This window comes from Lathyrus oleraceus, chromosome 6 (assembly GCF_024323335.1).
Source record: "Lathyrus oleraceus cultivar Zhongwan6 chromosome 6, CAAS_Psat_ZW6_1.0, whole genome shotgun sequence".
NCBI lineage: Eukaryota > Viridiplantae > Streptophyta > Magnoliopsida > Fabales > Fabaceae > Lathyrus > Lathyrus oleraceus.
The window spans coordinates 171,742,685-171,757,331 of record NC_066584.1 but is presented as its reverse complement, the minus strand read 5'-3'; the positions used below and the strand labels follow the sequence as shown (position 1 = coordinate 171,757,331).

At 38.9% G+C, this 14,647-nt stretch overlaps 1 non-coding gene across 1 annotated transcript; it reads left to right on the top strand.

Moving 5' to 3' along the window:
• Positions 1 to 14,025: 14,025 nt before the first annotated feature.
• Positions 14,026 to 14,132, top strand: LOC127099879 (small nucleolar RNA R71). Its single transcript, XR_007794342.1, has one exon. It is a non-coding gene; the product is annotated as a small nucleolar RNA R71 (small nucleolar RNA).
• Positions 14,133 to 14,647: the final 515 nt, after the last annotated feature.

Sequence of the window (14,647 nt, the reverse complement as noted above, 5' to 3'; positions counted from 1 at the left end):
TGAAATTTTTACCATGAACTACGAGGTTTTGATCCCTCATTTTATGTTGGTACGTAGGCATAAGACCGAAGGTCTTGTCAAACACAAAAATATAATAAATGAATTCTTTTTCTCATCCCCCCATTCTAATTTTTAGCAAACATCTTTTTCAACTAAAACACTTTCACACAAAAAGGGCTCCCTATGAGTACCTAGGACACTTTGGGTGCTAATACCTTCCCTCTGTGTAACCAACCCCCTTACTTGTAATCTCTGATATTTTATTAGTTTTGATTTGAAAACTTTTTACTTTTGGGTTTTGTTCGTAATTTTTCCTTTTCCTTTGGAAACAATAAAAGCGCGGTGGCGACTCTGGTTTTATTGACGTTGAGTTAACCAATAACCCAATGGTCATGAATTTACCGCTACACTAAGAATCTTGGATTTCATTAATTACCATTCAATAAGTTCCACATGCCTTAATTCCTCATACTGGGGCATGCACTTGACTAATTCTTGCACTGACCAATGCACCTGTTGGATGCTTCCTACTGACTCACACTCATGGCCATGGCACAATATTGAATTGGGATTTTTTATATATAGGGCCCATGCGCATTTCTTCCTGCACCCCATTCTTCATTAATCCTCATTAAGTTAACTTAATTTAAGTAATCCACTTTAATTATTTTCTTGATTAGCTTCAATTAAATTATTATTTTGATTTTTGTTCAATTTTTTATAAATAATCGTTAGTTTTTAGATTAATATATAGTTATGGTTAATGTGATTAATTATGATTATTAGGTTAATTGTGACTAATCATGATTAATCGATTAATGGAAATCATTAGAAATTTTAAGTTTAAGTTAATGAACTTAGCTTAACTTTTTTTATCATATATTCATGAATTGTTTTTAATTAATTAGTTGGTTTTAGTTAATTATAAATAATCTTGTTTATTTATTCCATTTAATCAATTTTGTGCATATTGACCGTTTCGCCCCTAGGGCCTAGGAACTCCTAATTTTTGCATGATCCCCTAGTTTAAGGTTTTACTTAGAATCAACTGATTTAGTTTGACTGGTCATTCATTAGGTTGTGTACCTAATTCAACTTATCTTTCCCAATTGGTTGTGTTGATCAAAGTTCACTTTGATCAACCAAATCCTTTGCATTATGCTCAATTCCCCATGCTTATTCAAGTGATCAAAAGATCCTTGATCACTTGATAGGGAAATTCCCTTGTGTTCAAGCTATATTGGATCTCAGGAGATTAAGACCTAAAGATTCAAGATCAAGACTTCAAGACTTCAAATCAGTACAAGGCCTTCACATTAAAGACAAAGTGGACTACAATTCAAGCACAACAAATGTGTATCAACACTTGTCAATCATGATTCAAGTTATGTGCCATGAGCCTTAAGCAATAAAGAAGGGGTGAGAATGGAGAATTACTATCCTCATTCTGAATATCTATGGGTACAGGACGAATGACCCAGTTGCTCACCGTATTCACCTCTATTTATAGACTTTAGCACAATTCAAATCAAATGTGTCATGCCCTCTCCCACAATAAGCAACATTGCACTGTCAGAATCAATAATCATAATCTTCTATCAACACTTGTTAATCATGATAAGAGTTACACGCCATGAGCCTTAAGCAACGAAGAATGATGAGATAGAGTTTCTCTTACCCTTGTCTAGAGTACCTTTGCATACGGGCCACATACCCTAGCTATTCAAACTATTCGCCATCGTTCATAGATTTTAATGTAAATAAAATCAAGTAATTGACAAGGTCTTCTTCAAGCACATCAATCACTCTCTCCTCTTTGGATCACTAATCATACTCTCCTTGACAGTTAGATATCCTTTGGATTAATCCCCATATGGTTAAACCAATCAACCCAATAATTGTTTGCCTTATCAGTCCTCTTGTGCTTTGGAAAATCCAATCATTATAATCCTTATCAGTCCTCTTGTGCCTAGGCTCACTCTATTCAATCATTTTTTGCCTTGTCAGTCCTCTTGTGTTTAGGCCAATTCTCTTAATCATTGTTTTCCTTGCCAGTCCTCTTGTGCTTAGGATAATTCTCTTAATATTTGGTTGCCTTATATGTCCTCTTGTGCTTTGGCAAACCCTTATTCATTGTGAGCCTTATCATCCCTCTTGTGCTTAGACCCACTCTATTCAATCATTATTTGCCTTATCAGTCCTCTTGTGCTTTGGAAAATCCAATCATTGTTTGTCTTATAAGACCTCTTATGCTTAGACAAACTCCTTTGAGCTATTTTGCCTTATAAACCCTCTCGTGTGTTGGAAAGTCATCTCTTATTCATTGTTCTCCTTTTGAGAGCTCTCGTGCTTAGGCAAACCCCTTAAGCTCTTTTTCCTTGTAAACCCTCTAGTGTCTTGGAAAATCATCTGTTATTCATTGTTCGTCTTATAAGACCTCTCGTTCTTAGACGAATCCATTTTCCTTGTAAACTCTCTCGTGTTTAGGCCAATCATATCTCATTTGTTATCTTGGCTAATGATCGTTTATTGGTTAATGCCATGCTTCTGATGTTCAAGCAATTTGCTTCGCCTTTTGGAAACCCATTCATTTATTTATTTATATGTTCCACATTAGTTCCATGAACTATGAAGCTCTGGATTTCTCATTGCACGATGAGAATTGATGCGTGCTTTTCGCAAGTATATGAACGCGTCAGAGTAATATAAAAGATTGTCGAATCCACAGAGACCAAGTGTCAATCTATCGTTATCTATTGTTATGGTGTTTATCAAAGGCAATCAAAATAGGTGTTTTTAGAGTGTGCAATGAAAAGTAAAGTATTGAATAAAGTTCAATTAATAAAGACAGGGTCGAATGTAATTCACATAATCAATTAATAATCCAAGTACTTACTAATAGAACTACTTATGGGCAATGTTTCCTACTTTAAAAAGAACCAATTTAACGGGAACTGTTGCTTTCGCGTATTCAGAACCGAGTTGTACTCCCTAATCAAACCCTCATATTGTCACTTATAAAAAGGCGTGCATTGCGTTAGAGTAGTAAACCTATTTTTAAGAAATATAGTATCTTGACTAAGTTGAAAAGTATTTTAACCTGGATTTCTTAACCAAAAGAGGTTCTCACGAACCAGACTCTAAACTTATAAACGCGTCCGAAAATAGTTTTAAAATCTCTTTTCTTCTTAAATTAAGACTCCTAATGAACTAAACAAAGCGCTTTCGCTGTTTTTGAAATAGTTAAAAACAATTAAGTTTAAATAGACGTTGGACGGCTTTCGATCTTACCCAACGAAAATTAAGTGCGGGAAAATTTAAGTTGAAAGTTAAAATAGCCCTTAAGTGTTTCTACGAACAATTGTACAGATTATCGGTTCAATTACGATCCTTACATTCTAACCTTTTAGATTTAGTTAGACATGGTAAAGTAAAAGTGCATTAATTTAAATAAAAGTAGTGCGAGTGCGGAAAATAAATAGAAGTAGTGTGAGTGCGGGAAATAAATAAAAGTAAAGCGAGTGCAGGAAATAAATAAAGTAAAGCGAGTGCGAGAAATAAATAAAGTAAAGCAAGTGCGAGAAATAAATAAAGTAAAGTGCGAGTGCGGGAAATAAATAAAGTAAAGCGAGTGCGGGAAATAAATAAAGTAAAGTGCGAGTGCGGGAAAATAAAATAGATAAAGGCAAAGTAATAAAAACCTGCTCCAATCGGAGGGTTGAATAAAATGCAAAGCGGAAATGAAAATGGCGGCAGGATTAAATTCCTTCCAAAGTGCTCCAAACTCGATTACAGACTCGATCACAAAACTCGATTACACAATTGTGGTAACACCCCAATGCGAAGCGATTACCACTTTAAAATACTGAATATATGCCTAAGTGAAACAAGGTTTGCTTCTAAGTTTGCCTCTGCTCTAAGTTCGGATGATTGAAAAAGTGATTTCGAGTCTCTATTTATAGGAGAGTAAAATGATGAAAATGACAAGGATGCCCTTCAACTTGAAAATGGGAGGGAAAACGTTTCCTCTTGTGGTGCCCGCCACAAGGCCATGGCGCCCGCCACAAGGCCAATCTGAGGCGCCTTAGTGGAAGTAGTGGGGGACGTGGCAGTTGAGGGAAGTTGAGCTAGGACACGTCATGGCAGGGTCTATGGCGCCAGCCACAGTGGGAGCCACAAGTACAAAATGCTGAATTTTAGGGTTTTTAGCTCTTTTTCACTCCTTTTCTCGATCGGGGCTCCGATTAAAGTAAAAACCTGAAAACAAAGAGAAATATAGTAATAACACAACAAAATGACAATAAAACTACTAAAATGCATGTGAAATCGGAGTCGAAAATACGGTGAATTTCAGTGTTACCAAACTCTCCCACACTTAAACCTTTGCTTGTCCTCAAGCAAAACATTAAAAAGCTCATAAAAGAAAAACCGGTGAAAACGAGTGCTTCAGGTTAAAAGATTTCTAAGTTCAAGTCGGGATGCAGTGATAGGTACTAACTGAGTGAACTAAGGGTATCATGATGATACTAATCCGCAAATACGAACATAAACTTCATTCCTATATTAACCAACCCATATTATCCCACAATACCTAGGCCTGCCTCTTCATCTCTTTTTGTGTCCTTTTCATTCAGGCGCAATCACATTAAGCCCGTTATCCGTACATGCTTCATAGTAGAGTGACCTGTTAGTGATTATGACCTAAACATGGGGTTTCTGGCACATAAATCTGTGTAAACCCTTTTATTTGACCCAACTGTAGTTGTGGGGGATCGGATCGTAATCCGCCCTACCGAGTTCAGTGCCAGATACCTCTGAACCAACTAACAGCGGGTAAGTTTTTCTTTTTCTTTTTCTTTTTCTTTTTCTTTTTCTTTTTCTTTTTCTTTTTGTAGCAAATTTTTACAATTCTTTGGTTTAAATGACTTTATGAGGGTCACCTATACCGGAGTTGCCTTTTTGCTTACTTTTATTTTTGTGTTTTGCTGGATCATTCACTTATTTGCATCGGTCCCCTACGTAGAGGATGCGTAGGCCGGAGCTGACTGTTGAGATAAACTACCGAGGACTTATATTGAAATGATGATTAAGTTCATGGTATATGGGGTTTCGGGAATGATTCCTATATTTACGAAGTCTATGGTGCTAAAATAATACTGATGTTTCGCAAAGTTCTCCCAAGTCACCGCATCCTTACTCGAAACCTGTCTTTAAAACCTGAAAACTTTCGGAATAACACTGTTTTCTTTTGCAAAAAAAAATCAGTGGGGCTAAAGGTACGGGGAGATTAGATTGTACTAAAGATACACTATATTTGGTGACTCGTCAGACTCATGCATTATCTAAGACACTTAAACTGAAAGCAAAATAAACAACTAAAAGGCAATAAAAATAAGCAAACTATCTAAAAACAGCAAAGAAAAGCGATAAAGAAAAGACGAGAAAAGCAATAAAGAAAAGACGATAGAGTCTCCTCCCACACTTAAATCGAACATTGTCCCCAATGTTTCGAAATAAGATAAGGGAAGAGTTACCTGACAACCTACTATTGACCACTAGTGCCCTCGCCATCCTGAGGTGGACGACGGGATCAGGTATGACGACGGTCTCTCTGATCCATCCTCGCCTGCAAGGCATCCTGAGCGGTCCTCACCTCTCGAAGGTTACCCAAAATGGAACCTTGAGTGGCTTCGATGAGTGCCATGTGTCGCTGGTGGTATTGTTGCTGACGAGCTTGCGTATTTGTAATCGTAAGCAAGGACTGTAAAACAGTGTCATAGGACCTGTCTATCCTCCGCTGCGATTCTTGCATGAAGCTCATGTTATTCTCCAGTTGTTGTTGGATCGTAGAGAGTAGGTCGTCACGCCTTTGCTCTCTAGCCACGTGGTCACCCACATCTCCTCTGTAATATAAAAGCCAGGAGCGGTACCTGCAGAAGAAGAAGATGGTGCAGTGTGTGGTGGTGAAGTATGATAGGGGGACACATCAGGTATGGGAGATCTCTCTCTCCGATCATATTCATCATCAGTGTCATGTCCCGCCTCATCAGGAATGTTAGGAGGAAGAGGACCCAAAACGGGTGGAGCATCTAAAGTGTAGGTCCAATTCCTTTCATCTCGTACATCTGTACGTCTAGTGCATGGTAAAACGACAGATGGGATAGCTACACCATGAACCATAAGCACATAGCCTCCTTCTCTCCTCAATCGGCACAATTTCATGTCTCTTAGAAATTTTAGGTTTATTGTGCAAGGAGGTAAGGGGTCTAGGGTAGCTATCTCATTGTTCAGGTTAAGCGCCCGAGCAATAGACGTAATCAATCCTCCGAAAGAATTCGGTCCCGCTTTATTTAAACTTAAAGTCATATGAGGAAGCATGAACGGGACCGAATTAATTCGTCTATTTGTGAGGCTTCCTTGCAAAAATAGAAGCTCTCTAGCATTAACCTTATTTGGATTCTCCCGGCCAAAAATAGTACATGCCAACAAATATCTAAAAACTCTGATGGCCGGGTTATGGATAGTCGATGCAAGAACTCCCTCAAAAGAATTTATGGAAGTGTTTGATAGTCTCTACCAGAAGGAGAACACCTCAACTGACCAATCCGAATCCAAAGGGGCCTCACAAATAGCACCGTCCCCATGAGGGATTCCTAACAAGCCTGCTAGTTCGTCGGTACTGAATTCATATTCAACAGCAAACATTCTAAATCTGACAGTACCAACTGTGCTAGCAGTGTTAGGATTGACAATATAGATTAAAGAACTCAAAAATTCGATTGTCAATCGCTCATAGGTAGGTTCTTTTTTTGAAAAGAAATTATGCAAACCTAAGTTATCTAATAAATGAAATATGCTATGATAGATACCGAAAGTGTAGAGACAGTTTTCGTCAACATACCTTGTCGGGAGGATCTCCCGATTTTGCAACCGTTTGATGATTTTCCTTTGTCTATCTCCCGGTTTCCCTCCTCGAAGAATGAATCCATTAAACTCCATTGTGTAGCTCTTGAAATGTGACGAAGAAGATGAAGTGGAAAGTGAAAAGGTTGGATTTTTACGAAATCCGACGAATGAAAATGAAAATGGAAATCGGGATAATGATTTGTATGGTGTGAGGATGAGAAAGGTGTGAGATTTTTGTGGGTTCAAGGACGTTTGTGCAAGGTGAAAAAATGGGTTTGGAAGGTTGTAAGGCGTGAAAATGGTGAAGAAAGGGAGTCTGCCCCGAGCTTTTACAGACGCTGTGGCGGGCGCCACAGGGTCTATGGCGGGCGCCACAAGGCAAAATCTGGCTGGGCCGGATTTTGGTCTTTTGGCTTGGGCTTCTCTTTGTCTTTTGGCTTGAGGGGTCCGGATAGCATTTGTCTTGTAATTTTCCTAGTATCATTGGCTTGCATAATTTTATAGAAGTAAAAATAAAAATAAAACAAAATTTAAATATTAGATTAATAAATAAATAAACAACTAAAATAAAAAATGCAAATAAAACAAACATAAGACATATATATATATATATATATATATATATATATATATATATATATATATATATATATATATATATATATATATATATATATATATAATAAATAAATAAACAACTAAAATAAAAAATGCAAATAAAACAAACATAAGACATATATATATATATATATATATATATATATATATATATATATATATATATATATAAAGTAGAAATATCAATGTATAGACATAGTTTATATAATATTCCAAATGCGATGATATAAAATGAGTTACGTAAATACGAGAAATATAAAAAAGAGATAAAATAAGATGAAATGGTGAGATCATATAGTAGGGATGTCGTCTTCCTGAGTGGATCCACGGATCATAGCTACCTCCTGCCTGAGCTCGGCGATCTCCTGATATAAACAGTCGGCTTCGGTAGCGTGGGTGAGATCAGATACTCCCATCTGTAAAGTGAGGCCAGCCACCTCCTGTCTAAGCTCTGCAATCTCTCTACGACACTCTACAATCTGGGTGCGGATGTCTGGGGTCTGCAATGATAGATTGTTAGAGAAAACAGTGATCCTAGGAGAAGGTGGTGTAGGCGTGTACTCAATAATGGGTGGTGATCTCGACTCCTCGATGGTCTCTCCCTGGCCCTCCAGAGCATAACTCAAATTCGCTGGGTCATGCACACTAGTCATCATAGGATCAGGCAGTGTGAAGTAATGAATAGCCTCGCTGTCGACTAGCAATTGGAACTGATATGGGTGGAAAGAGGCTCTCCTCATCAACCCTCTGGTCAAATAGAAGTCGATGTCCATGGTAGTGTACCCACAGTAGGTCCGGAGATGTAACAACTTGCGAGATAGACCTAAAGCGACAGCAATCTGTGTAATGATCCCGCCCACATGGATGACTCCTTCGGTCGATCTGGAGACACTGCTGAGACCACATAACAAAAAGTTCCCACATGCTACTGGACGAGACTGGGATGCACAAAATAGTAGGAAGATCTCCTCTTCACTCAGTAATGTCTCAGCATCCGGTCTTCCTAGGAAGGAATGTGCCAATATCATCTGGAAGTATCTAAAGGCAGGGTTATGTATAACATGAGACAACTGCATAGACGGATCCTGGCTTCCACCACCTGATATATCACTCCAAAACTTCTCCACCTCCTTACCTAGAAAATATCCCATAGGTGTCTCCGGGATAGCATCAGGAGTGGTCTGGAAACCCAATAGGTCGCCGAACTCTTTCTGGCTGAAAGAGTACTCAACTCCAAAGAGCCTGAAAGCAGCATACCCATCTGGTCTAGAGTATGGGTCATAGTTGAATGAACTCAGGAACTCAAATGTCAGGTTCCTGTAGGTGTTACTCAAGTCGTCAGCAAACTCGTCCCAGTGAAGCTGGTGGCTAAGGAATCGGATACTCGACTCAATGCCCAGTGCCTTCATACAGTGCTGATCAGGATAACGTGTGGGTGCCATAGGGCGCTGATAAAGAGCAATGTAGCGCTCTCTCTGAGCATCATCTCTATAGGCTACGTGCATATCGTCAAAATCCTACATCCTGTAAAAGTTAGGAAAGTGATCCTGAAAATACAAACCATTCAAATTTTTAGTCTCGATGAAAAATAAAAGTAAAATAAAATTAAATAAATGCGAAAAAGTAAAATGAAAAAACCATGGGTTGCCTCCCACGCAGCGCTTGTTTAACGTCATTAACTTGACGATTAGAATTTATACACCTGTAGTAGTAGGAATCGGTGGATCAATCAGAGTGTGGCTTGAGTAGTATGCTAGAATGTCTCCTCCTTCGTAGAGCTTCAGTTTTTGTCCATTTACAATGAATGGACTACAGGTTTCGTTCTTGATTTCTACGACTCTGGATCTCAGAATCTTGGATACTTCGAAGGGGCCAGTCCATCTTGAGCGTAGCTTTCCAGGGAAGAGTCGTAACCTAGAGTTGAAAAGGAGAACAGGATCGCCTACATTGAAGTTTTTCTTTACTATTCTTTTGTCGTGATAGGCTTTTGTTCTCTCTTTATATATTTTTGCATTCTCGTAGGCAGATTGCCTAAGTTCTTCTAGTTTATGAATGTCTAGGGTACACTTTTCTCCAGCGGCTAGGTAGTCTAAATTCAATGTTTTAATGGCCCAATAGGCCTTATGCTCTAATTCGAACGGTAAGTGACAGGATTTTCCATAGACTAGTTGGTAAGGAGTAGTTCCTATAGGGGTTTTGAAAGCGGTTCTATAGGCCCATAATGCTTCTTGAAGCTTCTGAGACCAGCCTCTCCTAGAAATAGAAACAGTTTTCTCTAGGATTTGTTTTATCTCCCTATTGGATACTTCTACTTGGCCACTAGTTTGTGGATGGTATGGTGTTGCTACTCTATGCCTAACTCCATATTTTCTTAAAAGTTTGTCAAATATCCTTGATATGAAGTGTGATCCTCCGTCGCTTATGACTAAGCGTGGTGTTCCAAATCTAGGGAAAATATAGTTTTTAAACAGTTTAATCACAACCCTAGTGTCGTTTGTGGGTGCAGCTATAGCTTCAATCCACTTAGACACATAGTCTACAGTTACTAAGATATACCTGTTTCCTAAGGATGATGGAAAAGGTCCCATGAAATCTATACCCCATACGTTGAAGAGTTCTACTTCCTGAATGTTTCTTAGAGGCATTTCATCACGCCTTGAAATGTTTCCAGTGCGTTGGCATCTACCACATTTGACAATGCAAGCATAGACATCACGCCACATGGTAGGCCAGAATAGGCCAGCTTGAAGAATCTTGGCGTATGTCTTAGAGGTGCTCGCATGTCCACCATAAGGTGCAGAATGACAATGCTCGATAATACAATTTACCTCTTCTTCCGAAACGCAACGATGAAAAATGCCATCTTTACCCCTTTTGAAAAGGAGCGGTTCGTCCCAATAGAAGTTTCTCACATCGTGGAAGAATTTCTTCTTGTGGTGGTAGTCAAGATCAGGGGGTACTATATCAGCAACTAGGTAATTAACGAAGTCTGCATACCAGAGTACGTTACTTATTGCTAAGGAATTTTAGGAGTGCTCATCAGGGCCTAGGTTATTATCTTCAATGGTTTCTAGTCTAGCTATCAGTCTATCATAGGCGAAATCATCATTTATGGGTACTAGTTCTGGTTTTAGATGTTCTAGCCTAGAAAGGTGATCGGCTACTACATTTTCAGTGCTTTTTTTTATCTCTTATATCTAAATCAAACTCTTATAGTAATAGAATCCATCGGAGTAACCTGGGCTTGGCATCTTTTTTACTTAATAGGTAACGAATGGCAGCATGATCGGTGTAAACTATAATTTTTGCTCCTACTAGATAAGATCTAAATTTGTCTATAGCGAAAACTACAGTGAGTAATTCTTTTTCAGTTGTTGCATAGTTCAGTTGGGCAGCGTCTAGGGTTCTACTGGCATAATAAATGGCATGTAATTTTTTATCTTTCCTTTGTCCTAGAACGGCTCCAACTGCATAATCACTAGCATCGCACATTATCTCAAAAGGTTCTGACCAATCAGGTGGTTTCATAATGGGTGCCGATACTAATGCTTGTTTTAAAAGATTGAATGCGTCATTACATTTTTCATCAAAAATGAATTCAGCGTCTTTCATCAAAAGTCCAATTAAAGGTTTAGTTATTTTGGAGAAGTCCTTAATAAAACGCCGGTAGAATCCAGCGTGTCCAAGAAAGCTTTGGACTTCTCTGATGGTTTTTGGTGGTTTTAGGTTTTCTATAACTTCTATTTTAGCTCTATCTACATCTATACCTTTTTCGGGAACTATATGTCCTAAAACAATTCCTTCGGTCACCATGAAATGACACTTTTCCCAGTTTAGCACGAGGTTCACCTCCACGCATCTCTCCGGGATTTTCTCAAGGTTAGCAAGGCAATTGTGGAAATCTAATCCGCAAACCGAGAAATCGTCCATAAACACTTCCATGATACCATCTACGTAATCTGCAAAGATGAACATCATGCAACGTTGGAAAGTAGTTGGGGCATTACAGAGGCCGAATGGCATTCGTCTATAGGCAAAAGTTCCATAAGGGCAGGTAAAGGTAGTTTTTCTTGATCTTCGGGGTGGATAGGTATTTGGAAGAATCCAGAGTATCCATCTAGATAGCAGAAGTAAGAGTGTCTGGCTAGACGCTCCAACATCTGGTCTATAAATGGTAAAGGGAAATGATCCTTCCTGGTTGTTTTATTTAATTTTCTATAATCTATACACATCCGCCATCCTCCTTCTAAATGTTTTGCTACATGTTCTCCTTTATCGTTTTGCACGACTGTGATGCCTCCCTTTTTAGGTACTACATGCACAGGGCTCACCCACTTACTATCCAAGATCTGATAGATTATACCTGCCTCAAGTAACTTAAGAACTTCCTTTTTAACAACATCACTCATTATAGGGTTTATTCTTCTCTGATGTTCCCTGGAGGGTTTTGAATCTTTTTCGAGCGAAATCCGATGCATGCATGTGGATGGGCTTATACCTTTCAGGTCAAAGATATTATATCCTAGGGCTGAGGGATATCTTCGTAAAACGTCTAAAAGTTGGTTCGTTTCCTCTTGGCTCAAGGTAGCACTGACTATAATTGGACGGTTCATCTTTTCATCGAGGAACTCATATCTCAGATTCTTTGGCAGTTCCTTAAGTTCTAAGGTTGGTTTCTTAGGGCATGGCATAGGATCTGGAGTAAGGGATAAACATTCGTAAAGGTTATCATCGATGTAGGGTTTCTTAAAGTCATCATCTTCCATTATGAGGGTTGATGGTAACTTAATTGTTTTTATAATTTCTTCTTGTTCTAATTCTCTAACACATTCATCAATGATATCTAAGGCATAACACGCGTCTCCAATCACAGGTGCCATAAGAAATTTCGAAAGTATAAATTCTATTTTCTCGTCACCTACCTCAAAGGCCAACTTTCCTTTCTTGACATCTATTATGGCTCCTGCAGTCGATAAGAATGATCTACCTAGAAGGATTGGTATATCATTGTCCTCTTTGATGTCCATGACAACAAAATCAGTAGGGATAAATAACTGACGTATCCTAACAGGAACATCTTCTAAGATGCCTATCGGATACTTAACAGATATATCGGCTAATTGAAGTGACATCTTAGTGGGTTGTAATTCTCCTAAGTTTAACCTCTCATAAACTTCTAAAGGCATTAAGCTCACACTAGCTCCTAAGTCTAGAAAAGCTTTTTCGATGACATGACTTCTCAAAAGACAAGGAATGGAGAAATTTCCAGGATCTTTATCCTTTTTGGCTAATTTATTCTCGTAAATAGCATTACATTCCAAAGGCTTCGGATCGTCAAGTCTACGTTTGTTGGTAAGGATGTATTTGAGGAACTTTGCATAAGAAGGTATTTGGGTGATGGCTTCTATGAAAAGGATTTCTACATGAAGTTTTTCTATAACTTTAATAAATTTTTGATATTGTTTATTGATTTGGGGTTGTTTGAGTCTTTGCGGATATGGTATAGGTGGTTTATATGGCGGGGGTGGTACGCAAGTTTTATCTTTAGGTTCTTCTCCTTTTTCTCGACCTTCCTGGTTTTCAGATTCCTCTGGTTCCTTTACTTTGTCCATGGGTTTGGTACATTCCTTAGAAGTTTTGGGTTCACTCGATCTAGGGTTTGGTGGCTCATCATAAGCGTTCCCACTTCGTAGGGTAATGGCATTGGCTTGTCCTCTCGGATTTTGTTGAGGTTGTCTAGGGAACTGTCCTCCAAGTGTAGTCTGAGGGGCTTGGTTTAAAGCTACCTGAGAGATCTGGGTTTCAAGAATCTTAGTATGAGTAACTATTTGGTCAACCTTGGTTCCTAACTGAGTAATCAATTCGTTAACATGAATGTTTTGGTTCATGAACTCCTTGTTTTGTTGGGTTTGAGCAGTGATAAAACTTTCCATAATTTTCTCAAGGCTCGGCTTTGGTGGCACGGGTTGCATAGGTTGATTTTATCTTGGGGCTTAATAACTAGGTCTCGGAGGTGCATTATTTTGGATTGGGTTATTATTTTTATAGGAGAAGTTCGGGTGATTCCTCCATCCAGGGTTATAGGTATTCGAATATGGGTTCCCTTGGGTGTAGTTCACTTGCTCAGAGTGGGTTTCGTTTAATAAACTGCATTCTGCATATTGGTATCCTTTGGTTCCACATATCTCACAATCCGATGAAACTGCGGCTACAGTATTCGGGTTTATGCACATATGCTCGACCATAAAGGCTAATGCGTCCATTTTAGCTTCCATCATGTCTATAGAGCTTATTTCATGCACTCCTCATTGGGCTTCCTTCTTCTCAACTGTCGCTCGTTCGACTCCCCATGATTGATGGTTTTAAGCCATATCTTCGATGAGGGCACTAGCTTCAGGGTAAGGTTTGTTCATCAGAGCACCGCATGCGGCAGCGTCGATGGTCATCTTAGTGTTATAGTGAAGTCCATTATAGAAGGTTTGAATGATTAACCAATTTTCTAAACGATGATGTGGGCATGCTCGTAACAACTCTTTATATCTCTCCCAAGCTTCGAATAACGATTCTCCTTGGTTTTGGGTAAATCTAGTTATATGGTTTCGAAGAACGGAGGTCTTATTTGGGGGAAAATATCTAGCAAGAAATACTCTTCTAAGGTTATCCCAAGTCGTAATGGAATTGGGTGGAAGGGAATCTAACCATGATAGGGCTTTGTCTCTGAGGGAAAAAGGGAATAATCTTAAATGTATTGCCTCAAGAGAAGCTCCATTGGTTTTAAATGTTGGTTTGGGTTCTCAGTAGCGAGACCTGCGAATTGTCTCTGTTGCATTAGTTGCAACAGGGATGGTTTAAGTTCGAAATTATTAGCTGGGATGGTTGGGTTTACTATATAAGAACTAGGTTCTTCGTTGAATGGTTGAGCGAAGTCCTTAAGAGGTCTTTGGTTTTGATCTTCGGCCATAGCTCTCTTAATTCTATGAAAGAATAAACCTGCGCGAGCGTAACGTTCAGGTTCCGCCAGGGGGTATACTAAGCTTAAACTTTCGGTGCTGCGAGTTCTTCGCATTGACCGGCGGGAAATAGCCTAAGTCTAAACGATATAACAACAGGTAAATGAAATTTG